We start from the raw sequence: 25767 nt of genomic DNA, 5'->3' as shown, positions 1-25767 counted from the left end.
GCTATATAAATAAATGTTGTTGTTGTTGTTTAATTCTTTTCTACCACCAGACTTTATAGAATTTTCAATGCATAAATTGCTAACTTGCACATTTTTAATTTTTTGATGTATTTACAAAATAACTTTGCATTTGTAGTGTGTTCAGTTAAATGTTTGCATTGCTCCTTCTCATTGAATCTGGTAGATGTATTTATCATAATTCTTAAATATCGACCACGTGTGCTAATTGTTATGTTTCTGTCTTGACACTGATTGTCGCTTTTTAAAATCCACCACCTCATCTTATTGCACTTGCAAAAAAAAAGAAGACTCTTAATTCCAAGCAAACCCTTCAAACATACAAAAACATGGAATAGAAGTGCAGGTTTCCAGGAGTGGCTGGTCTGAGAAAAATAACTCCAAGGTCACAGGGTACATAATTCATTAAAGTCACAAAGCATCCAAAAATATCCAAAGAATTTAAGGCTTCTCCTGTCTCAGCTAAGGTCAGGGTTCATGACACCCCAGTCAGAAAGTCAATGAGCTTCTTGGACAAGTAGCAAGGCAGAAGCCACTTCTAACCAGATTCTTGTCTCTGAAAGACAACTGAATGATCTCCTGGCTTTTTGAGAAATGGTCTATAGATTGTCCTGTGCGTGCGCATGGGAGACAACTTAAGGGCTCTCAGTAAATGTAATTACCCACCGAGCCAGGGTTTGGCTGTTTTCTGATCCTTTCTCTCTTTCACCCCCTGCAGGCCGGGTGATTGTCAGCCCTACCATCACTGATGTCATCTCTGGTGTCTACCCTTTCTTAAACAGGCAAACAAGTTATCCACTTCAGTTCAGTTTGGACTTGTGTCTGTAAAGTCATCTCCACAACTAACTGCATGTTGATTCGTGCAAAAAACTGTCAAATTATACAAGGTCACCACAATGGTACCCCAACTTTTGATCTGTGTTCTTTGTGTCGTTTTACAGGACAAATGAAACAAAATTGGAATTTTCTGGATGAGATGCGCCACAGGAAAAACATGGCATGAGAATGTGCTGCTTTCACAACAGATGGAACAATTAATTCCACTCTGTGTTAGAAAAGTCTTAAAGATGCTGGTCAATCATTCATTTTTAAGATGCAACTGAAGCACATTTTTGTTATAATAATAATCCAAAACACAAAAGGAAGTCCACATGAGAATAACTGAAAAGGAGCAAAATTAACATTTAGCACTGTCCTAGTCAAAGTGCACACCCTAACCCAATGAAGATAATGTAACAAGACTTGAAATGAGCACTTAACAATTTTCCAAAGTGTATGACTTAAAGCAGCTCTGCAAGGAAGAATGGACTAAATTCATTTGCAGCCATGTAGTGAGAAGTCAAGCAAAATGACACCTTTTATTGACTAACTAAAAAGATTACAATATGCAAGCTTTCAAGGCAACTCAGGCCCCTTCTTCAGGCAAGATTGATATCGTTTTACAAGAAGTGTTTGGTCGCAGTCATTGCAGCTAAAAGTGGCTCAACTGCTTATTAACTGAAGGGGCAATTACCTTTTCACACATTGTCCAAAGGTATTGGATAACTTTATTGATTAGATAAGTGAAACGAGTATTAAAAAATTAGTCGGAGCCCCATTCCTGATATTAGATATTGCAGGATGAGCCAAAAATATTCAGTGACAAAAATCTGCAGAAACAGAGAGGACCTAGAAGTGTTAACTCCATTAAGGCAGCTAAAGCACTAAGGAAGATCAACCCTCATAAGGCAACTGGACCAGGCAACATCCCTGGGTGTGCTCTCAAAGCATGTGCCAACGAGCTGGCTGATGTTCTCTGCTCCATCTTCAACCTTTCCCTCAGTCAACACATCGTTCCTTCCTGCTTTAAGACTATGATCATCGTCCCCTTTGCTTAAAAAAAGCCCATCCGCCTGCCTGAATGACTACAGGCCGGTAGCACTCACTCCAATCATCATGAAGTGTTTTGAGAGAGTGGTGCTGACCCACATTCAGAGCAGCATACCGGACACTCTGCACCCCCAGCAGTATGCCTACCAGCCCAACAGGTCCACCTTAGATGCCATCACTTCCGCACTACATTATTCCCTCTCCCATCTGGAGAACAAAGACTCCTACATCAGGATGCTCTTGGTTGACTACAGTTCTGCCTTTAACACGGTTATCCCCCATAAATTCACCCATAAACTGTCTGCACTTGGCCTGCACCCTACCCTCTGTGACTGGCTCCTAGACTTTCTGACTGGCAGGCCCCAGTCTGTCAGGATTAGTAATAGGATTTCAGCCACCATTACCACAAACACAGGCACCCCACAGGGATGTGTCCTCAGCCCCATCCTCTACACCCTGTTCACCCATGACTGTGTCACCTCCCACAAAAATAACATCATCCTAAAGTTCGCAGACGACACCACAGTGATTGGACGCATCACTGGTGGGGATGAGGCAGCCTACAGGAGGGAGGTGGACAGTCTGGCGTCATGGTGTGAGGACAACAACCTCACCCTCAACACAGACAAGACGAAGAAGATGATAGTGGACATGAGGAAGGAGAGAAGACCTCACCGGCCACTGTTCATCCGAGGGCTTGAAGAGGAAAGGGTGATCAGCATTAAATACCTGGGCACCTACATCAGTGAGGACCTCACTTGGACCCTTAACACCACACAACTGGTCAAGAGGGCTCAACAGCGGCTGTACTTTCTGAGGAGGCTGAGGAAGTTTGGTATGTCGACTAAGATCCTCGGCAACTTTTACAGCTGCATTGTTGAGAGCATCTTGACCATCTGCATCACCATGTGGTATGGCAACACTACTACTATGGACCGCAAATGCCTGCAGAGAGTGGTAAAGACTACTGAGAAGATCACCAGGACCCAACTACCCTCTCTGCAGAGCATCTACAACTGCAGAGTCTGCAGAAGAACTGCCTCGATCCTCAGGGACAAGGACCCCATCATCCCCCAACACGAACTGTTCACACTTCTACCCTCGGGCAGGAGGTATAGAAGTATGAAATGATGGACTTCCAGGCTAAAAAAACTCTTTCGTTCCAAGGCCATTAGATTCCTGAATAACTGACTAGAGTTTATAACCATGGTTCACCTCACTCCATCTACCTCACACAACTGTATTTGACTTGTCCATCACACACCTACCTGCACAATTACACTTTATACTTTTATTCTGTTTTTATATTTATATACTGCCTCTGTTACTTATCATCTATCTGCTACTTATTATTTATGTTTATCTTTATACGTTGGGTTTGTCATTTGGGGTGGACTTGAAACTTAAATACTTGAACTTGAACTTAAATGCTTGTCACTTCATATGAATATGTATTTGTTTGTGGATTTAGATAATAATAAAAAATAATATTGTGCCATTTTAGGTTTATCATTTTAACAATTGTATTTTTAAAACTATAAGGTTGTTGAAGCCCATCCAATGGGAATAGTGCAATAAAAAAACATCAACAAATGTTAATTCTTCATTTGTAGAAAAACAGTGTAAAAGAACATAATTGACTTCTGAATGTTTCAACTAATACATTAAAATTGCAAAATTAAAGCACTATTATGTACAAGGAGTTAGTGAATCAGGCACGAATCAGGACTTCCTTCACATGACCAGTGTTTCAAAGTACTCTGTCCAGTTTTATTAAAAATTCAACATTCCTTGCTAAAAAAAACCTTTTTTTGAACAAAGAACATACATCAGAGTACTAAGCTGTGAATTTGCCATTTTAAACACACTGACAAGTTAACCCATTTATTGATATTCCTACCTTAGACAAAGTCAGAGAGGTGAGATTGTGTTGGTTTGGACATGTGCAGAGGAGAGATGCTGGGTATATTAGGAGAAGGATGTTAACGATAGAGCTAGATGTAGAGGACAGGAAGAGATAAAACAAGATGATCCGCTGTGGCAACCCCTAACAGGAGCAGCTGAGACAAGAAGAAGTTTTATAACATGACATACATCAGGGTTGCCCACACTTTTTCGGCATGAGAGCTACTTTTAAAATGACCAGATCAAAAGGATCTACCTACATTAAAAATGATATATATATATACTGAGTATCAGAGGTGGGTAGTAATGAGTTACATTTACTCCGTTGCATTTACTTGAGTATCTTTTTAAAAAAATTGTACTTCTAAGGGTAGTTTTACTGCACATGCTTTTTACTTTTACTTGAGTACATTTGTGAAGAAGAAATGCTACTCTTACTCCGCTGCATTGGGCAACACTCGAATCGTTACTTTTTTCCATTAGATAAAGTCTTGCAGACAATTTTCAATCTGCTCTGTGTAGCGTATGCTGTCAAATTATGCACATGCCTTCCATTGCGTCTCCAGCTCTGACGCGAGGTTTTGAATGTTCCCCAAATCAAGGCGCTGTAGCTTTGAGGACAGATGTTGCATTTTTCATTTGAAAGCATTAACTGAGCTAATCATATTGACCATGATTTTCTCTTTTCCTTGCAGCTGTAAATTAAGCTAATTTAACATGTTGGTCAGATCGGGAAAAAAACGCCAAGTCTAGCGGCCATTGATCATTATTAAGTTGCTTGTATTCTGCATGTTTAATGACAAGGAGAAACTCCTTTTTCTCCGGCCAGGGGTCTTGAAATCTCAGCAGAAATTTCTCCCTAGCCCTCAGTGAAGGCATCTTTTATCATCTCTCCATCTTGGAAGGACTTCTTATGCTTAATGATCGAGTGACTCACCCGGAATGATGCTTCAGTGTGTCTGCCTTTACTTTTGAATTCAGCCGAGTGAAGAATGACGGCTGTCCGATTAACTGTGATTTTAGTTCCCTCTCCTTTCTCTTTCTCAGATTGCTTTTCGGAAGGAAGTCAGTTTCGTAGTTTTTATGAACAGTTCAAAAGTGCCTTTCCACATTTTCCTTCTTTGGAATAGCAATGATAGATTGACAGATCAGACAAACGCACTTCAATTTTGACATTGTGAGAGAAAAAAATCCTTTTCCAATTCCACATCCAGCCCATAAACCATAATTTCTTTTTAAATCACTTCTTCAGTCGATATAAATTGGAAGGCTAAATAGATCATAGCTGGAATTTTGCAGTAGCTCGCACGTTTGATCGTGCGTGTGGGATGACCAGTGTGTTAGAAGAAAAGAGATCTCAGACTGGCCGCCCTGTATGTCAATCAAGTGGCAAATGCCATAGGGAGGATATATGATATTTGATATATGATAGACTAACTTTTAAAAAAAAATTTTTTGAATGCAACGCGATCTACCTGCACTACCTTTCCGATCTACCGGTCGATCACGATTGACGTATTGGGCACCCCGACATACATGTTTTAAACCCAAATAGAACAATGTGGCAGATATGAAGGTCGCTGCTATTTGTATGACACTAGTACGTGAAAAAAAGGATTATTCTGCCTGATTGTTATCAGATATCAACTACCAAAAAGTCTGGGTAAAAGAATTTTGATGGGCAAACATTAAAATGTGCCACCTCATGATACTGCAGTGGAAAACCAATTAAAACTAGTTATTTTATATGACCCAAATTTCACTTTACATGTATTTTCCAATAAACAAAATTATTAGGTCAAACTTGACCTTGGTTTGTTAAGTTTGACATGATTGTAAGGAATGTTGTTTTCTTCAAATAAAATCAATAAAATTAAATAAAAAATAAATAAGTCTAAATTAACTAGTACATGTTTCTTTATTCTCTCTAATTGCCTGAGGTTATGGATGTAAAAGGTGCTTAAGTATCTGATCACCGAATGGTAAGTGTATGGGATTTTAGACATTACACAATAAAGAGGATAACAGTGGAAAATGGGGTCATGACAGGACTTTACAAGATGAAACAAAATACAATTACAGCCTTAAATATAGTTTCAAAGTTGTATTTTTCTAGTATTCATTTTAAACCTGCCCTTCAGATCTTTTTTCCCCTTATTTTTCAATTTTTGTTTCCTGATCCACATGTTTTCCTATTACGGTATATGAAAGCAACAAAATCTGACAGGAAGCTTCGTCTATCACGCTTTGCTTTTCTTTGACACCTATGCCAGTTAAGTGAAATAGGGTAGCGAAAATGGCAGAACACCACACTCTAACAAAACATCTGTAAATGTCATTTAGTATCAACTTTGCAGATCAAAATTAAGAATGGCCTCTTTTGTTCCATTATCAGCTGACTGCATCAGTCGAGCCTACTTTGGGCTCATAAACATGCAAGGCTTTACACATTAAAGACAAACACAGAATCTGAGAAGCATGCATGGCTTGTATATTTTCAATCTCAGGTCATTACTCTGTACTTTCAATACCTTGATAGAGATCAAAATCACATAAATGCATTGCAATGCACCAGTCAGTCAGTCAGTCATTGTCCAACCCGCTATATCCTAACACAGGGTCACGGGAGTCTGCCAGAGCCAATCCCAGCCAGCACAGGGCTCAAGGCAGGAACAAACCCAGGACAGGGCGCCAGCCCACCACAGGTCACACACACACACACACACACGGAACAATTTAGAATCGCCAATGCACCTAACCTGCATGTCTTTGAACTGTGGGAGGAAACCGGAGCACCCGGTGGAAACCCACGCAGACACGAGGAGAACATGCAAACTATCACAAAGGCAACAGATTCTTTTTTTCCATCCATCCATCCATTTTCCAACCCGTTGAATCCGAACACAGGGTCACGGGGGTCTGCTGGAGCCAATCCCAGCCAACACAGGGCACAAGGCAGGAACCAATCCTGGGCAGGGTGCCAACCTACCGCAGGACACACACCCACACACCAAGCACACACTAGGGCCAATTTAGAATCGCCAATGCACCTAACCTGCATGTCTTTGAACTGTGGGAGGAAACCGGAGCACCCGGCGGAAACCCACGCAGACACAGGGAGAACATGCAAACTATCACAAAGGCAACAGATCCTTTTTTTCATATTTTCTTATTTAACAATCCAACAGAATTAAGACTGAGATAAACCAGATTAGGGTGTCATCATAGTGTTGCCAGGTCAGATGCCACCACATAATGGCCATGATTTAGGCTAGTGAATTAGAAAATGGAGAGACAGATATGATGAGATGGATCAAACTATTCTTCACTTTTTAAGCAGTCTAAATTTCTTATTACTAATTCTTTTCTTCAACAGAAATTTGACAAAACCTAACAAAGCATAAAAATTGGTGCACTTCTAAGAAAATGGTTTGATGAATTGCCTCACACTTATTTACTATTATCCATCCCTCCATTTTCGGAACCTGATCTATAATCTATCAAAGTAGCACTGAGTAGGATGCCAGTTCATAGCATAGCCCCCCAACCTAAGAGCACATCTAGTGTTGGAGGAAATGCTTGGGAATATGGGAAGACTATATACATTTCACATGGCATCGATTACACACATTCTAATTAAGCTCGGGAAAGTTTAATCTACACAGACCCTCAAACACAAGCACACATTCGGAAACACATATAGGTTTAAAGGGTTAATATTGTCACATGTGCAGAGAACAGTGAAATTCAGCTAATCAACATGCAACACATGTTCAGGTTAAGAGTTTTTTTAATTAATCTGTATATTCACATTCATAACTCCAAAGCTAACCTGAAGAGGGGTAAGACATCTTCAAAACAAAGTGAATAAATGAAACAAATCAGCAAACATACATTGGTCATTAGATCCTGATCCACCAATGTCTTTCTAAATACATTCACACAGATGGTACCCTACACATCCACACTGCCTCTCACCACACCGGGACCCACCACCCAGCCCCCTTTACCTCTTGTAAGCAACCAAATGGACAGCTTGCTGTCTGTGCCTGAAGCTCATTCTTGAAGGTGAGCACCGCAAGTAACCCCAGCCAAACAGTCAGGAGGAACATGATAGCCCCTTAAAGATCAAAGATTACTGTGAGCAGTTTTTAAAAAGCTCAAAAGCCAGCCCCCTTTTCTTTGCGAAATTCTAACCGCCCACCTAAATGCTTTCTGGAATCCCAGTTCCAGGCAGTTAAACAACAAAAGACAAGGTGTATACCTGAGGTACAAGGGCTATACAGAAGAGCAAGAAGCAGGCGATTTGCTTTTCTTTTGTTGTACGGACCCCTCAGTCAAAAGGTTTTGGTACAGTTTGATACTTCAGTTCTAAACAAACGTCACTGTTAAAACTTCATTTTAAAAATCCTGTTAAGGTTAATGTGAATATCTTAATTCAGATTTTTTTTTTCTCTGAATGTTAATAGACAGCAACTATTTTAGGAAATCGATGGATTAAAATGGTATGTGGTAGTGCTAATATAGAAGGGAGGACTACTTCTGGGTAATGATGTTTGAATTTTTCTAATGCAGATGATTCCTCAGACTCACCTAGAATTCATTTTTGAAGTATGTTCTAAGCCTCTGTACATTTTAGTGTTCAACCACATCAAACACCATCATAATTCACATAGGAACAGAAGAAATCTGATGAACGAGAGCAGAGCATTCAGTCCATAGAGCTCGTTTGTTTAACTAATTTCTATGCTGTACCCATATCTCCTCCTAAAGATTGTCAAAGTTTATGCTTCAACAACATCAGGGGTTCCCAACCCATCCCCAGAGGGACCCAAGAGGTGTGCAATGGCATTTCAGGGGGTACAACAAAGAGGAAGGATGTGTTGCTATTTGTCAAAATTGAGTGAGGTACGTTGTTCAACTTTATCGTGGTGTAATCAGTGTCTTGTAATGTGCTGTCAATTTTTAGGTTGTTTATTAGTTAGTGCTCCTGTTTATTTTATGTAATTGCGCATGCAGTTGTCACCTGTGAATTAGCTGCAGAAATGCTTGTTCTTGTGGGTTTCTTGCTCGTAAAGGTGAATAACTTTATTTCAGAAAATGGAATTTGGCCCTTGTAATGGCCATTGAGCAGGACAAGTTCTACTATTGATTTCTGAGCAAGATGTTGATCGTAAAATGTCACTGATGTTGTGGTTTGATTGACATTTCTGCCAGGGGGGACAAGAGGGACTGAATTGAATGCAACAATTGCTGCTTAGAATAAACCCATCTATCCTGATGGCGGCCCTGACAGTAGTACAGCAATTTTAACTGTGTGGCACAGTGTGCAGGTGTTACCAGGTGACAAAGCTCATCGACTGAGTTTCATTGCTTAGCAGCGCTGGAAGCTGTTACTTCATGGGGGTCTCCAATTCTCCAAACCCCTTCATCGTTGATCATGTGTTGTTTTCTCACAGCACTTGATACTTCACCAGATACCCCAACCCCAGGAACCACTGAATCATCAACTGAGTATCTCAGTACCTGGATCGTCAATCTGAGTATCTTCATGGGGGCACATTTACAAGATTATTGAGATAAAAGTTTGTTTTTTAGCTCAATTTGTTCAAATATTATACATTTTTCTTCATCTTCAAATGTGATATTATTTTTGTAGGGGCTATGAATATAAATCAAACATTTTTTAGGGGTGTAGGGCATCGAATATTTTGGGAGCCATTGAACTTCATGTCTCATCAGATTGTTCCAGTTTCCCATAATTCATTACGTAAACACGTCCTTTCTGGGTTCACTACTAAATTTACTTCCCCTTAATTTCCATTGGTGTCCTTGAGTACCTGACTCATCCTTAAACTGAAAGAATTTTTACTTCAATGCCTTTGAGAATTGTGAACACCTGAATTAAGTCAACATGCAGCCTGAAACAAAAAAGGTTTCATTCTCTGAGTCTGCCAGAGCAGGACATGTCCTTAAGTCCTAGGATTCACTTGGTTGTTCTCCTCTGCACAGCTTCAAGTGCTGCTATGTCTTTCTTGTACCATGATGACCAGAACTTAACACAATGCTCCAGATACAGTCTCACTAGTGCGAATAGATAGTTTATGCATGATTGTGTATATTTAACAGTTTTTTCAATAACACCTAGCATTTTGTTTCTTTTTTAATAGCTTCTGCACATTTGAAACCATTGTGTCAATGTAGACCCCTAAATCCTTTTCAGAGGTTGCTTCCTTTAGGACAGTGTCTCCCACCTTGTATTTATAATTAATGTTTCTTTTGCCCATGAGCAGCACTTGTCTCTGTTAAACCGTATTTTCCAGGTGTTCACCCAGTTTCTGAAGCTTGTCCAGGTCTTTTTGAATTCTTTTTGCTGCCTCTTCTGTTTCTGCCATTCCTCCAGTTTTAGCATCACCTGCGAATTTCACAAGAGTACTAACTATACCAGAGATAATCTTATTAATATTAGTCAGGAAAAGTAACGTTCCTCAAAATGATCCCCTCTGGCCAATGAAGCTCACGTTAACAAGTCAATATGCTAAATTCTAGCACTGTATGGATCAGAGATTTAGTAATTTGTAAATCAATACCATTTTTAGCTATTATTAATAAAATCCATTGTAAGAAAGATTCAACTCCAAGAGCTTTATATTTTCATGATGAATAAATAGAGAAAATATTGTTAAATCCAGAAATGGCAGAACTTCAAAGGCATCTAATAAGGACATTGTGAACTCTATCATTAGCATCCAATACATGAAACTTGTATTTGTCTGAGCAAAGAACTCTGACAATCCCTGCATGCTTACAATAAAAGAGCCAAACAAATTTCTTCCCAGTTCTTAACAGGAATGCTTCTTCACACCACTTGAAAGTGCACCCAATCCTTTTGTGTATTTATTTAACATATTTGGCATTCCACTACTTTAGATTTATGAAGTGGTCATCCTTTTAATACACCTAGATTGTCTTTTCTTCAAAAGGAATAGCTTAGTGAGGTGAAGAAATTCACCACTAGTCACAAATCTAGTAAGGCATGATGGAACACTTTCACTTGACTCTCTATTTATTCCAATTCAGGTTTGAGGGGGCCAGACCCCATTTGTACAACATGAGGCACACTTAACTCTGGGTGCCCAAACACACAGTGGTCAGGATACTTGCCTCCAAGCAGTTTACAAGCATTTGCAATAACATTTACTGTGTGTGTGTGCAATTGGATTTTGCATCCTAATGTTAGTGAAGATTATGCTTGCTGGTATCGACTGAACTCCACTCTTGATAAGCCCATTGCTCTTGTGCAATAACTGAATTAAACTTGCTAGTCTCATTAGATAAGTATCATTATGTAATTATGGCTTTTCTGTTTGCACTTACAGATTTGTTTTTTATTCTGTTAGCTTTCTGACCTTTCAAATGCCTGCCAGGCAGTCTGGTGAAAATGTGTGGGTTTGGCCTGCTTGAACTTAAAAATGGTCAAAAAGAATAAGAACTTGTGCCATGACTAGAAAATGTTTTTAATCAGAAATAATAGGAATGTGCCACCGTATAAAGTCCAAATGGCATTTCAGGGGATACAACAAAGAGGAAGGATGTGTCGCTATTCATCAAAATTGAGTGAGGAATGTTGTCCAGCTTTATCGTGCCTTCATTTTTAGGTTGTTCATTAGATAGTGGTCCTGTTCATGGTATGTAAAGAATCAAACACTGTGCATGCACTTGTCACCTCTGAATTAGCTGCAGAGATGCTTCTTCTCATAGGTTCCTGGCTGTTGGTGAAGCCCTCATAAAGGTGAATAACTTTATTTCAGAAAATGGAATTTGGACCTTGCAATGACTGTAGAGAAGGACAAGGTCTACTATTGATTTCTGAGCAAGCCTTGATCATAAAACATGACTGATTTTGTGGTTTGATTGACATTTTTGCCAGGGGGGACAAGAGGGACTGAATTGGATGCAACAATTGCTGCTTAGAATAAGCCCATCTCTCCTGATGGCGGCCCTGACAGTAGTACAGCAATTTTAACTGTGTGCAGCACATCTGTTTTTGAACTGTAGTGCAGGTGTTATCAGGTGACAAAGCTTGTCGACTGAGTTTCATTGCTTAGCAGTGCTGGAAGCTGTTAATTCATGGGGGTCTCCAATTCTAGAAATCCCTGGATTGTTGATCATGTGTCGTTTTCTCACAGCACTTGATGCTTCACCAGATACCCCAACTCTGAGAACCCCTGGATCGTCAACTGAGTATCTTAAATTCATGGGGGCATATTTACAAGATTACTGAGATAAAAGCTTGCTTTTTTAGTTCAATTTGTTCAAATATTAGAAATGTGACTTCTTCGTCTTCAAATATGATATTATTTTTGTAAACATAAATCAAACATTTGTTAGGGGTATGGGGCATAAAATATGTTGGGAGCCATTGAACTACATGTCTCATGAGTTTGCTCCAGTTTCCTATAATTCATTACAGAAAGACGTCCTTCCTTGATTCAGTACTAAATTTACTGACTGAACTCCCTCTTGATAAGCCCATTGCTCTCATGCAATAACTGAATTAAACTTGCTAGTCTCATTAGATAAGTAACGTTATGTAATTATGGCTTTTCTGTTTGCACTTACAGATTTGTTTTTTATTCTATTAGCTTTCTGACCTTTCAAATGCCAGGCAGTCTGGTGAAAATGTGTGGATTTGGCCTGCTTGAACTTAAAAATGGTCAAAAAGAATAAGAACTTGTGCCATGACTAGAAAATGTTTTTAATCAGAAAAAATAGTAATGTGCCGCCGTATAAATGCCAAATAAGCATTGTAATTAGCACTAATGTGTCATAGATCCAGTATCTTCAGTTCAAATTCCACATCTGGCTGCTGTCAGTGTGGGTTTTCCTCCCACCTACCTGTTATGGCTTTATCAGGGCTCCGTCTCTAGTCTGTGAGTCAAAAATCGAGCTAAGTTTTTAAGCAGAAAGTCAGTGTAACCTTCTGCTAAGACCTAATTCAAAAAGCGTAGTCAAAAAAGAAAAAGAAGTCTTGAAACCGGATCAAAAGCAAAACACAACACAAAAAAGTATGGTTATCACAATCTCTGTTATGATTTGATACATGATTTAATTATTTTGTGGTGTTTTGTGGTCCATTTTACACAATATATGCATCTGTTTAAGGGTTCTGAATATCAAGGAATCTAAAGACATCATTAGTCTTTCATTTTATGATGATATGAAAAAACGGAACGTGTTTGCCTTTTGATGCAACACCATATGCCATTGGTTATTGTCATAGTGTTCTATCCCAGAATCTCTTGAGAATATGCAACATGTGATGTCATTTAACACAAAGGTATAGAAGTCTGTGTGTCCATTCCTATAGTATCCGAGATTTGGAAAAAAAAGGTGGTAGGTGTGTCATTCATTATTGCAATGAAACCGTTTTCCTGACTTCAACTTGATTTTTTAACTATGTTTCATCTCCTAATCCTCTTTAATGTACAATGTTGTTTAATAAAAATTTTCACTGTCTGAAGTCATGTCAGTAAAATCTCGAATGACATAAGTGTGCACAGTGGTTACCTTTTATATTGTTGTACTGCTGACATCATAAACAACAACTTCTGACCTGATTACCATAGCAATGCCATAACAACTGCATGACAAAATGTTTTAGTTGGACCCTCTTTGTTAGAAGGAATGTTAGATTCATTGGTCTGACTGAGATTCCCTGCACTCACATGAAACGTGAGGTGCAAACAGCGGCAAAAATAGCATCGACATCTAGCAAGAGATTGAAGTGAATGCATAAAGCAGAATACTCCATTGATGACGTTTTGTATATTATCACTGAATTGGGCTCTTAACTTGTTGAACACCCGATTTTGATACAAGTGATCAAAAACAAATGTGAGGTACCAGCATCAGATGATTGGTCCCCAGATGATCAATCGCCACCTGATCGTGGTGCTGAACAGGCTGGACTCAGAGACCTGCCTGCTTCTTCTAAAATCTTCAACTGTTGAGGCAGCAGCTGTCAGTATTGCTGAAGTTGTGAAAGTGTGTGCTTGGTGCTCTTTAAACATTTTTTAGTACTTTGAGTTGCATCATTAATTTTTTTATGTTACTGTTCCTTTTTTTAAACCTGTAAATGGTTGATCTCTTGGCAATAGTCTCGCCTCAAGATTTTCTTTTATAACAGAGTGATATCTCAGATATGTGGCCCTGCCTGGGGTTTGTTTCCTGCCTTGCGCCCTGTGTTGGCTGGGATTGACTCCAGAAGACCCCCGTGACCCTGTAGTTAGGATATAGCAGGTTGGATAATGGATGGATGGATGATATCTCAGATATGTTTTTCTTCATTGTACTAGTTTATGTACCCCCTATAACTAAACTTTAAAAAGTGGTACAATATTGGATCATGGCAACATTTTCTGCTGGCATGTTATGCTGAATTATTTCTATAATATATAAGTATAATGTTCAATCCTTTCTTAACAGTATTTGTAATTACTGTTCCAAAAACACACTAAGATGGCACACTTTTACTGCTTCAAAACCTTTCATCTGTATACTACTAGATGAAAAACACATTTAAAAAGTTTTGTTTCAATAGTCTTACGAGCCCTGTATATCTTGAAACACATTGACAGATTTTTTATCGTGTGTTTTATTCATTAGTGACAGAATGAATACAGTGTGCCATTTGCTTACACTTTCTTATACTCTCACAAAAGGCTACAATAAATCTAGTAGCTAAAAACAAAACCTTTAATTACTTCAGAGCAGTAGATCTGACATCACTAGGAGAAATTCACATTATCCAGCAGCAGTATACTGATACAAAAAAAACAATATTAAATTAAAGAGTAATAAAAATGTATGTAAAAACAGACAATAACTTTGAATAATGTTAGCGTGAGACTAATAAAGTTTCTATCTATTGTGGCCCGGCCGGGACGCCCAGGAGGACTAGAGGAGGGCTTGTGCCTCCTCCAGACTGCGAGGGGGCGTCCGTCCTGGTTATGTTGGGGGCCTCGGGTAAAGGGCTTGGAAGCCCAGCCCTGTAGGGACCCGTGGCCACTGCCAGGTGGCGCCCCGATGCCGGTATATCCCGGGAGCCCGGCACTTCCGCCACACCAGGAAGTGCCGGGGGGAAGACGACAGGGGACACCCGGACGGCTTCCGGGTGGCAGCCGGCACTTCCGCCACACGGGGGTGTGTCCGCGGAGATTGCCGGGAAGCAGCTGGAGCCCATCCGGGTTCCTATAAAAGGGGCCGCCTCCCTCCAGTCAGCAGTGGAAGTCGGGTGGAAGAGGACGGAGCTGGAGTGAGGACTGGAGGCGGCCAGGAGAAAGAGAGGCACAGGACTGTGTGGCCTGGACTTGGGGGAATCGGTGCTGGAGGCACTGGGGTTGTGAGTGCACGTGACTTTTTTGTAAATAACTTGTAAATAAACAGTGTGTTGGGTGGAACTATGTTGTCCATCTGTCTGTGTCTGGGTCCAAGTTCACACTATCTATCTATCTATATATATATCTATCTATCACTGGTTATGAAAGCATTTGAAAAACTTATAAAGAGAAAGCAGATAGGGAAATGTCACAATTAAATGGATTCATTTCAGTTTGTCTGCCAGTCTAACAGAGGTACAGAGTATGCCATTGTCACTTTGCTTCATCTGTCATATAATCACTTGGAGGGGATCAAGACTTGTGGGAAGCTCCTGCTTGTTAGATGCCTTATCAGCTTTTAATACCATTGAGACCCAGCTTCCTGCTGAGATCTTAATTTGGACTTAAATGTGGTAGGATGGCTGATTGACTTTTTAGCAGACAGGACTGAAAGAAGGAAAGTAAATGGTAGTCTGTCTCCACATTTACAGGGCTGTGTTCTTTCGCCTCTTTTGTATATTCTCTACACTAATTCTTGTTGCAGTAAATTTGAAAATAGGTTCATCATAAAATTGGTTGATGACTCTGTGTTTGTAAGCCTAATGAATGAGAATGAAACCAGTCATATTCCAGTGTTAGTTGATTCTGATAACTGGTGTGATGAGACTTTTCTAACACCTAAATGTTATTAAAATTAAAAACCTAATAGAGAATTGTAGAGGAAACACCTCTCACTCAGTGAACATTGTTGACAGTTCTAAATATTTGAGGGCAAACATAGACTTTAATGAAAACACAGAATTTGTGTGCAGAAAGGGACAGGATTGCCTCTACTGTCTAAGCCAGTGGAGTCTTTTTATGTCACTCTTTCATAAATCTTGTATTGAATCTGTCTTTCCTTATGTTCTGCTGGCCTGGTTTGGATATCCTAATTTCACCAACAAAAACAGTCAGTCAGTCATTTTCTAACCTGCTTAGTTCTGAACAGGATCGTGGGGGTTTGCCTGAGCCTATCCCAGCTAGCATAGGGCACAAGACAGGAATAAACCCTGGAGAGGGTGCCAGTCCATCACAGGGCAAACACACACACACACACACACACACACCATACACTAGGGCCAATTTAGGAAATGCCAATATACCTAACCTGCATGTCTTTGGATTGTGGGAGGAAAACCACATAGACATGAGGAGAACTTGAAGACTCCACGTATTGAGGACCAGAGGCACAAACACAGGTCTCCTTACTGCGAGGCAGCAGTGCTACTACTGTGCCACAGTGCCTCCCTGCAGCAAAAACAGAACAAATGAAATTATAAAACTGAGTAGTAAAGCAACAAGGCCTCAACAGTCAAATTTGACAATCCTGTTTAATAAGAAAGTATTTCACACACTCTTCAAAATAAAGGCGCCAGAGCGGTTCTTCAGAACAGTGCCATAGGGGAGTCACTTTTGGTTCCCAACAGACACATCCATATGAAGGTTCCAGGAATAACCTTCATTTATTTAGTAAATAACCATGAATAGGTGATAACAGATCCATAAAATACCTCTGTGTTGCTTATATTAGAAGGACTATGAAATGAAATACGCATGAAATAACACAGCTATGTTCAGGTTTTTTTAATCTGTTAGTGTCCTGCTAAGTAGTCTACCATACATTAAAAGCTTCAGGGTTATTTCTACATATGAGAAAGTTTATAAAAGCACAAAGAACCAAGTTCGTATGCAAACAACCCTTCCCTAAATGAAATGGTGATTTGTTAAGCAACAAAGAACAACACAACCCAGTAAAGCAGACTATACTTTCTAAGAAGGTTGGCATCCTTCAACATCTGCAGTAAGATGCTGCAGATTTTCTACCAGACGGTTGTGGCGAGTGCCCTCTTCTACGCGGTGGTGTGCTGGGGTGGCAGCATAAAGATGAAAGACGCCTCACGCCTGGACAAACTTGTTAAGAAGGCAGGCTCTATTGTAGGATTAAAGTTGGACAGTTTAACATCTGTGGCAGAGCGACGGGCACTAAGCAAACTCCTGTCAATCATGAAGAATCCACTTAACAGTGTCATCTCCAGGCAGAGGAGTAGCTTCAGTGACAGACTTTTGTCACTGTCCTGCTCCACTGACAGACTGAGGAGATCGTTCCTCCCCCACACTATGCGACTCTTCAATTCCACCCGGGGGAGTAAATGCTAACATTAATTTTATTTTAATTTTTTTCATTTTTATTACTATTTAATTTAATATTGTTTCTTTGTATCAGTATACTGCTGCTGGATTATGTGAATTTCCCCTTGGGATTAATAAAGTATCTATCTATCTATCTATCTATCTATCTAAAGAAACCGAAGAAGCATTATTTTTAAGAGCGTATTCAGTCAGACAGGAATCAATTCTCAACTCCAGTTGTTGCCTTCAGGTCACAGGTTCATGGTTCCAAGAATTAAAATCAACCGGTTCAAATAATAACTGCTGTTAATCTTTTAGATAAATTCAACCTTTTCATAGGTTTAAATTATAGGATGAACAGGTAGTGTTGGCGTCAATCATCAGTCAAGTCTAAATGTTGGTTTAATATTTTTGTTTAATATGTCACCATATGTATTAGCTCATTATATTTATTTGTACTAAGTTTATATTGGATGGATGTTTTTTTTTTAATGTTATGTTGTGGTATTTTAGTAGAACCTGCTGACAAAACAGATTTCCTTCTTGGGACAGTAAAATTAAATTTAATTAATTTCTCTTGTAATTAACCTGACTGGAGACACAACAAGACATTAAACCTCGCTTTGTATCTTCTAATGATAATTATTTTTTGCTCTTAATGATGCTCTTGATTGTTGCCTTTATATTTAGGTAGGTGTTCATTGTTTTTCAATATTTTGTGCGCATTAACATTTAAAGTATGGAATTTTTCATTAGTATTATTTCTAAGATATTGATTTCTTAACTTTTAGAGGAAAGCAGCCAAAACATCTTTGAATTTGGAGTTTGGCAAACAGAAAGAGAAAATGGCTTGGGGTGTGTGCAAGCAACACCACAAGGCAGAGATGAATACTAGTTGTTACACCCAGAGTTTCACATTATGACTTGAATCCCCTGTAATTAGGATAATACCAGAGTTACACAATACTACAGTCTTAGGGTTTGTTCTCTGACAGAGACGCATACTAAGTTTAAGGTTGTGGTTTACCGTAATGTTTATATTCTGTGGTGTTTAATTTCAAAACTGAAGTGCTCATTAAAAAAGCAAAACAAGATAACATAATTCTCTTGCCATCAAGTATAAATTAGTGCACCATAAAAATATTGCAAAATATGCATTGTTCAAAACCTACAGCATTTCATATTTTTGAAAGCTAATAGATTAATTCCTCTTAATATGCTCAGTGCTGAGACATGCATTTTTATGTTATTTATATATATATGAATATATACACAGTATATAAATTATATATATATTGTTACACGAGTGTGCATGTAAGACAGCTTATGGACTTGTGTAAATGTGATTACCCACCAAACCAGTGGGTGGCGCTGTTGTCTGAGTCTCTCTCTCTTTCTCCCTCTCCAGACAACCCTATCACATCTGACGTCATCTCCAGTATCCATCCTCCTGGACCCGCCCACTCCTGTCGTCACTCTTCATAAACCAGCACACCTGTTCCTTCTCTCATTTCTGTATTGGACTCACCCACTACATTCTCAATTCCATTTGTTGCCTTCAGCTCACAGGTTCATGGATCTAAACACATGCTATTTTTTTTTTTGCATAATTTTAAAGTATACGGGTTTACCAAGGTGGTACCTCCTAATCTTTTCTGTGTTTTTGTCTCCTTATTACAATATATATACGAGGTGTGGCAGAAAAGTAATGAGACTGGCAACACTGCAAGCGATCTGGCAACGCTGCGCTGTTGTCCTTGATAGAGCATGTGTATCAGTACCCTCCCATAGCTCAGTGCGAGTTACAACTCCGTCCATTAACTACGTGATTTTTGTGACTGCTATTAGCGAAGTTGTGTTTTTGGTTGTGCGTCACGCAAAATGGAACAGCGGAATTTGGAGCAACGTTGAGCCATTAAATTTTGTGTTAAGCTTGGAGAATCGGCAAGTGTGACGTTTGAAAAGTTAATGCCTCAAAAGGCATTCCTGTGGTTCACCAGCCCCATTACTTTTCTGCCACACCTCGTAGTCTGTATAGGAATATATGCAACAAGCTAGTTAAGTTTGCAGATGACACCAAGATAGGTAGAATGGCAGAATCATTTAAATCCTTACAAAGAGACTTGGGCTTGGAAAAATTTGTGGCAGATGAAATTTACAAAAGTAAATGTAAGGTATTATGTGTCAGAAGTAAAAATGTTAGATTTAAATACACAATGGAACTTGAAACTACTCCCTATGAGAAGGACCTAGGAGTCATAGTGGACTTGTTACATCCAGGCATTGTTCCAATACCATTAAGAAGGCTAACAGAATGTTAGGTTATACAGCACGATGGGTAGAGTTCAAGACTAAGGAGGTTCTGCTCAAGCTTTATAACACACTGTTTAGACCTCACTTGCAGTACTGTGTACAGTTTTGGTCTCCAGGCTATAAAAAGGACATAGCAGCACTAGAAAAAGTCCACAGAAGACCTACTAGGCTGATTTCAGGCCAAAGAGGTATGAGTAGAGACTGAAGGAGTTGAGCCTTTTCAGTTTAAGAAAATGGAAATTAAGCGGTGACATGATTGAAGTGTTTAATATTATGACAGGAATTATGTCAGTGGATCCAAACTGTAACTCTAAAATTAGTTCAATAAGAACAAGGGGCACAGTTGGAAACTCTTTAAGGTTAAATATTGTATAAGTTACAAAGTGTTTCTTCACACAGACAGCTGTAGACACATGAAATAAGTTACCAAGTAGAGTGAAAGAGAATAGGACTTTAGGGACCTTCAAAACTCAACGTGTTGGAACATGATGGCGAAAAGATTGAGACGTTCCTGTAAATCATCTTGCACATATGAACTATGTTTTATGAATAAATTGTTTCCGCCATTCAAATGTTAACATAATTTTGACTCACCCTATATAATAATAATATTAATAACAATATATTAATGCTAATACCATATATAATGTCAAAATGTGTTGTTTGTTTGGTATGTCTTGAAACACAATGAAATGCACAATCCAACTTCACTGTAGCTGCATTTATCCAAATTGCCAAAGTTCTGCAGCTTTCAGCTTACTTCATGGGATAATTCAAGCAACAGTGTGACGCATGTTCAAATAATCCCGCAGACCAAATATCTTTGTTTTAAGTTTTAGTAAAATTTCAAAGCAAAACAGTTCACACAAAAAGAAAAGAGAAGAAAATTGACACAAAAGAAAAGTTCTGCTTAAGCCTTATAAATCTTGTTTCATTTCCAAAGTTTGGTCATATAGTCATACTTGAGGAACGTTAAGCAAGTTAAACACGTAAGCACGGTCAGAAAAGTGTACACCATCTCCTGTTTGTAACATACTGTATCTAACATCCATGCTAGCAGTAGCACTGTTTCTTCACTGGCTTAATTAACACTCTGTTCTACTGATATGGCTAAGAAAGTTCTATCTCATTTTAACTTTCAGGGGCTAAAAGGCTATACCATATTCTAGGTAGCTATATGGAACTGATATTCTATTATTAAAATTAAGCAAACAGTATGTGAATTTAACATCAAATATTAACTTCTTAAGATTGGCTCTTACAGTCACAGTCGGGACAATACTAGTGTGATTCCTTGTGAATTTTCTTTCCAGACTGATCAACTTTTGAACAACACACTGCACATGTACAATTGACGCGAGTGTCACATTCGGATTCATCAGAATCACCTTCAAGTTCGCTGTCCATTTCAGTTTCACTTCCGGATGACAGATTCACTTCATCATCACTACTCGTATTGCTGTCAACAGTGTGCAACACCTGGGCAGCTGAAAAACAATTCTTACGCCATTATGAGGCTATAGGATGTGTCTGCACCGTTGCCTGGGTAATACTTGGGCCTGTCGCTTATACAAGACATGCCTATATCGTTTCCCGAGCATCACTGTTGGCACTTTTACAGCCCGAGTAATCCTCACGTCTAATGCTTACATGAGACGCGTCTATACAGTTGCCCAAGTGACACTTGTGACTAATACTTTTAGCACTGTTTTTACAGTTTGAGTGATGCTCGGGTCAAAAACTAAGGAGGTTAATGTTTGTCCCCTCTTTGGACTTTGCCTTTAGAGGTCTGTTTTTTGAGTATTCAAGTCTAACTTATAATAACTAGTTGTTCATATACTGTTTATTGCAGGGGTCCCCAACTCAGGTCCTGGAGGGCCGCAGTGGCTGCAGGTTTTCATTCTAACCCTTTTCCTAATTAGTGACCTGTTTTTGCTTCTAATTAACTGCTTTTGAATTAATTTTATTTGACTTGTTCTTAAAGACTCAGGCCCTTTAATTGTTTTTTTTTCCTTAATTAGCAGCCAAGCCATAATGAGATACAAAATGAACCAAAACATGAGCAGCAGAACATGACCAACATGGCTGATCATACAATACATGAAAATAAAGAAAGGCAAAGGTCTCAGGAATGCTGATCTGCTCAGGCCCCCTAAACATTTTAACAGTGCTCTTAGAAAAGAGAAATCAACCATTTCAGAGATGCATGCTATTGCACAATGAGAGCAGCATCAAGCCATGGAATTAAAGAACAGGTTTAATTAACAACAAAAATAGCAACTGGTTGGAGTTTGAGGCTCTGGCTTAGTTGGTGTTCTGCTGGCTCACTCACTTCACATTTCATTTCTGTTTGGGTGCCATTTAAGGAAAGAAATGAAGTGATTCAGAGGAACGATGAAAAAAAATCAGGGGAACAAATCTTAAAAAGCAAGTCAATTAAAATTAATTTAAAAGAAGTTAATTAGCAGCAAAAATAGGTCACTAATTAAGAAAAGAGTTAGAATGAAAACCTGCAGCCACTGGGGCCCTCCAGGACCGGAGTTTGGACCCCTGGTATATTGCTTTTACAAATTGATTTTCTTAGTCTGAACAATTTTCCTGGACAGGATATTATGGCACAGTATGTTGAAAATTTGGAACATATCCAATTTGGAAGCCTAAGAGTTGCAAATGGAAAAAATCAACTTGTTCTCTTCAGGTAAAGGGTGACTTAAAAGTTGCCCCATGTGGAGGAGTTCAGGTTTCTTGTGGTTTTGGGTTTAGATGCAGGAAGATCATGCAATTAACTGATAAGTCAGAGCAGTGACATTAATTTTTCAGACATACTGGACTGTAGTGGTGCGGCAGGAAATCCTTTATACAGGTTGGTCTACATCCTCATCACGTCTAAGTTATAAGGTTATAAGCCTAGCTGGAGACCAAAGGAATGAGATTGTGGCTACAAGTTGTCGAAATGAGGCTTCTTGTGCAAAGCTACTAGACTCACCCTTCATGACAGAGCTGGGAGGTCAGAATGACAGTAAGGATGTAGAATTGTGGCCTCTCAGTAGATACGTGGTTTGGGTAAATAGCTAGAATACTCTTTGGAGGCGTACTATGAATGGGAGAAAACAGAGGACATGCTGAACACGCTTAACTAGACTCCTAGTGCCAGCAAATTTCCCAGAAGTCATTCAGGATAAGGCATCCTGGTCATTCCAGCTCAGCATGTTGTCTTGCAATTCTCACCTGGAAAAGAGTAAAGAAGATAAATACATTTTTGCATGAGTAATCATTAAAAATATCTACTAACTTGTACTTTTAACAAAGACAACTGGGAAGGAATGTGTAGTGGTTAAGCATCACTCAGTCCCGGGTATTACCTTTGTAGATTTAACTGAGTGTAGTGTCATATTTAGTCTCAGGTCATTCACTGGGGTAAAGTGAGAAATCATTTTTAGCTCTGTTCTTCCCAATTATGCAGTTTTTACAAACTCCATTGAAACACCCAGTTTGAACTTACAGGTTAATTGCTACATCATTGTCTTTCACATTCTGTTGTCCATACACTTTGGATTTGCAAAGTGATTTGGATTAAAATGTTAAGTTATCTGAAACTAAACTGGTTTGGTTTAATTGAGAATGGCTTCAGTCTGCCTTGTGATGACTTTGCATCCAATGCTGGCTCCAAGAAAACCTGTAACCGAATAGTCAGGCCTAAAAATGGGCGGACGGGTGAAATTTATTGCATATCAAACCCAACATATTTAATCATTCTGACCTCCATACAGTCAATGGTAGCTTACATTTTCTGTAGTAAACTAAGACACTTGGCAACAGTTCAAATCACATTAATTTTAATGGCTATATGTACAGTATATTTTTAAAGGTAAGATAGCCATCACTTTGGAGCCTGCAGTAAATATTTATGAAAAGATCCATTAAGAGCTGGAAACAAAGGAGAACTCACTTTAATACCTGGTACCAGACAGACATTTTATGACAAGACAGAGGGATTCGTCTACTGCTGCTAGGAAACTGCAGCTGCAGAACTTCCAAAGAGAGAAATGAGAGCAGTAAAGCGTGGGAAATCTGTATATCACAAACAAATGGCTCCTTAGTCCTGGGTCCATCATTGCCCCGTCCCTCCCTGTGCAGAGTTTCCATGCTCTCCCAAAGATTTGTGTATATCAGGGTTAACTGGTAATTCTAAACTGGCCCTGTGTGAGTGAGGGTGGGTGAATATGTGCCCTGCAATGGACTGGCACTCCGTTCATGGCCCATTACTGCTCTGCACCGGAGCTACGGAGATAGATTTCTATTTCTGTCTTTAGCAGGATAAGCATATCAAAAAGAGGATTAAATGATGATGCAAGTGGTTTACACAAAATTAAATTTGCAATGAAACTTCGAGTTTTACTTCATAAAACAAATGGTGTTTAGTAACCATTGAAGTTCATGTCATTGGGAATAAAGGTGCTTAGTCCTTGTCTGTGTACCAACTTGCAAGAGACAGTAAAGGAAAATATGAAAAAAGATTGGCAGAATCATAGTTGGTGAACGAGCACAAGATCAAAACCAGGAGTCAACACAACTAAGCATCAAAACCAAAACAAGAACCAAAAATTGGAGTCAAAAAACAAAATCAGAAATTCAGTAACCAAGAGAGCAAAAATGAGCATTCTTTATCACCACATATGCATCAAACTCAGATGCCCTGGCACTGCTGAGGGTGACCTTTAAACTGTCATTCTTATGACATCTGAAACAAGCAAATCACAATGTATTTTAGGAATCATTATCAAAGAAATGGCAAATACAAAAGGCTCTAAAATATTGGTGCCCAGAGGAAAAACAAAATGATGTGGCAAAACATAAACAAAACATATGCTTGTAAAATAAGTCAGAAACACTATTTCTGACCAATCATATGCTGACTTACCACTCCATTTGGGACCAGTGATTTGGCCGCACTTCAAACTGGCCATATGTTGGTTATAAAGTGTAAAGGTTATTACAAATTGAGGCTCCATTGGGACTGGTGTTGGTCACCAGTAGGCATACTGACCTTTGAGTTTCATCATCCGAGCAGCAGGTCCAGGCAAGGAAAGGTTTCTCAACCAGTGTTGTGCCACTGGTGGCTCACAGATTGCCATCGTTGGATTATGAGCAGGTTGTAGTACAACCAAAGTTGCCGACAATGGGTCGCGGGATGCTGTTGTTGGTTCGCGAGTGGGCTACGGTGGGCCGTCAACTGATCATGCTGGCTTCACCAAGGAGGTAGTTTGCAATTGCTGCTAGTGAGTTGTCAATTAACTTAAAAAGGCAAAACTGGGTAGTGGGACCATAAAGGTTGAGAAATACTGGTGTAAGGGAAGGGAAGGTGGTGCAGGTTGAATGCTCCTCAGCTTCATCTTCAGGACCAAAAAACAGGAAAGGGGCGTTTCTAGGGCAATAACAAGGGGTGGGCTTCCCTTGCTTTCTTGTGGGAAAATCTTGTCAAGTGTGCAATGATGCACTTTGGTGTAGAAACTGCTCAGCATATCGCATTTTTTATAACAACACAGTGTGCTTTGACAGAGTGATGTAAACAACAGCCAAAAAACAGAACTGGTGTGTAGTGCATTACCTGCATTACTTACCTGAAAAGGAATAGATTTCACTCAAAAATTGTTTTTTGTTATATTTATGTATATTTTTAATCTCATGTTTTCATGGAGAATAGATATTAAAAAGTTTATGATATAATACAAGCCTGTAAAATTAAATATGAAACTCTCTCCACCTCATTCATTGTTCAAGAGTCTTATCTTCAATTCAGTCCATGTGTCTATATAGCAATATTTTAGCAAAAATTACTTCCTTTTGTAAATTTTGAGCATATAACTGAATAACTGATGTGTGTGATTATGCTGTATTAGTAACTTGAGATTTTTTGATTTTTCCATGGATGTTTTTCCACATCATTTGTCATTATGCTGCATTAGTCACCAAAGACCCCTATTTCATCATAAACTTTTTAATCTCCATTTTGTTTTTAGGTCGAGTATCCCTTTAACTTCCTTGGCATTAACGAGTGTGAATTGGGCTGGAAATTCTGTCAACTTACGGTTAACCATGAGCTAGACCTGGA

The 25767-nt window shown here is 39.1% G+C and overlaps 1 long non-coding RNA gene across 1 annotated transcript in view; it reads right to left on the bottom strand.

Moving 5' to 3' along the window:
* The window catches only part of LOC120541867, a 28630-nt gene extending 20749 nt beyond the window's left edge, over positions 1-7881 (bottom strand). Inside the window, exon 1 of the long non-coding RNA XR_005636105.1 lies at positions 7803-7881. This is a non-coding gene — a long non-coding RNA (uncharacterized LOC120541867). The remainder of the gene's footprint in view (positions 1-7802) is intronic.
* Between the last annotated feature and the right edge of the window lie 17886 nt (positions 7882-25767).

This window comes from Polypterus senegalus, chromosome 13 (genome assembly GCF_016835505.1).
Source record: "Polypterus senegalus isolate Bchr_013 chromosome 13, ASM1683550v1, whole genome shotgun sequence".
NCBI lineage: Eukaryota > Metazoa > Chordata > Cladistia > Polypteriformes > Polypteridae > Polypterus > Polypterus senegalus.
This window is presented reverse-complemented; position numbering and strand designations above follow the sequence as displayed.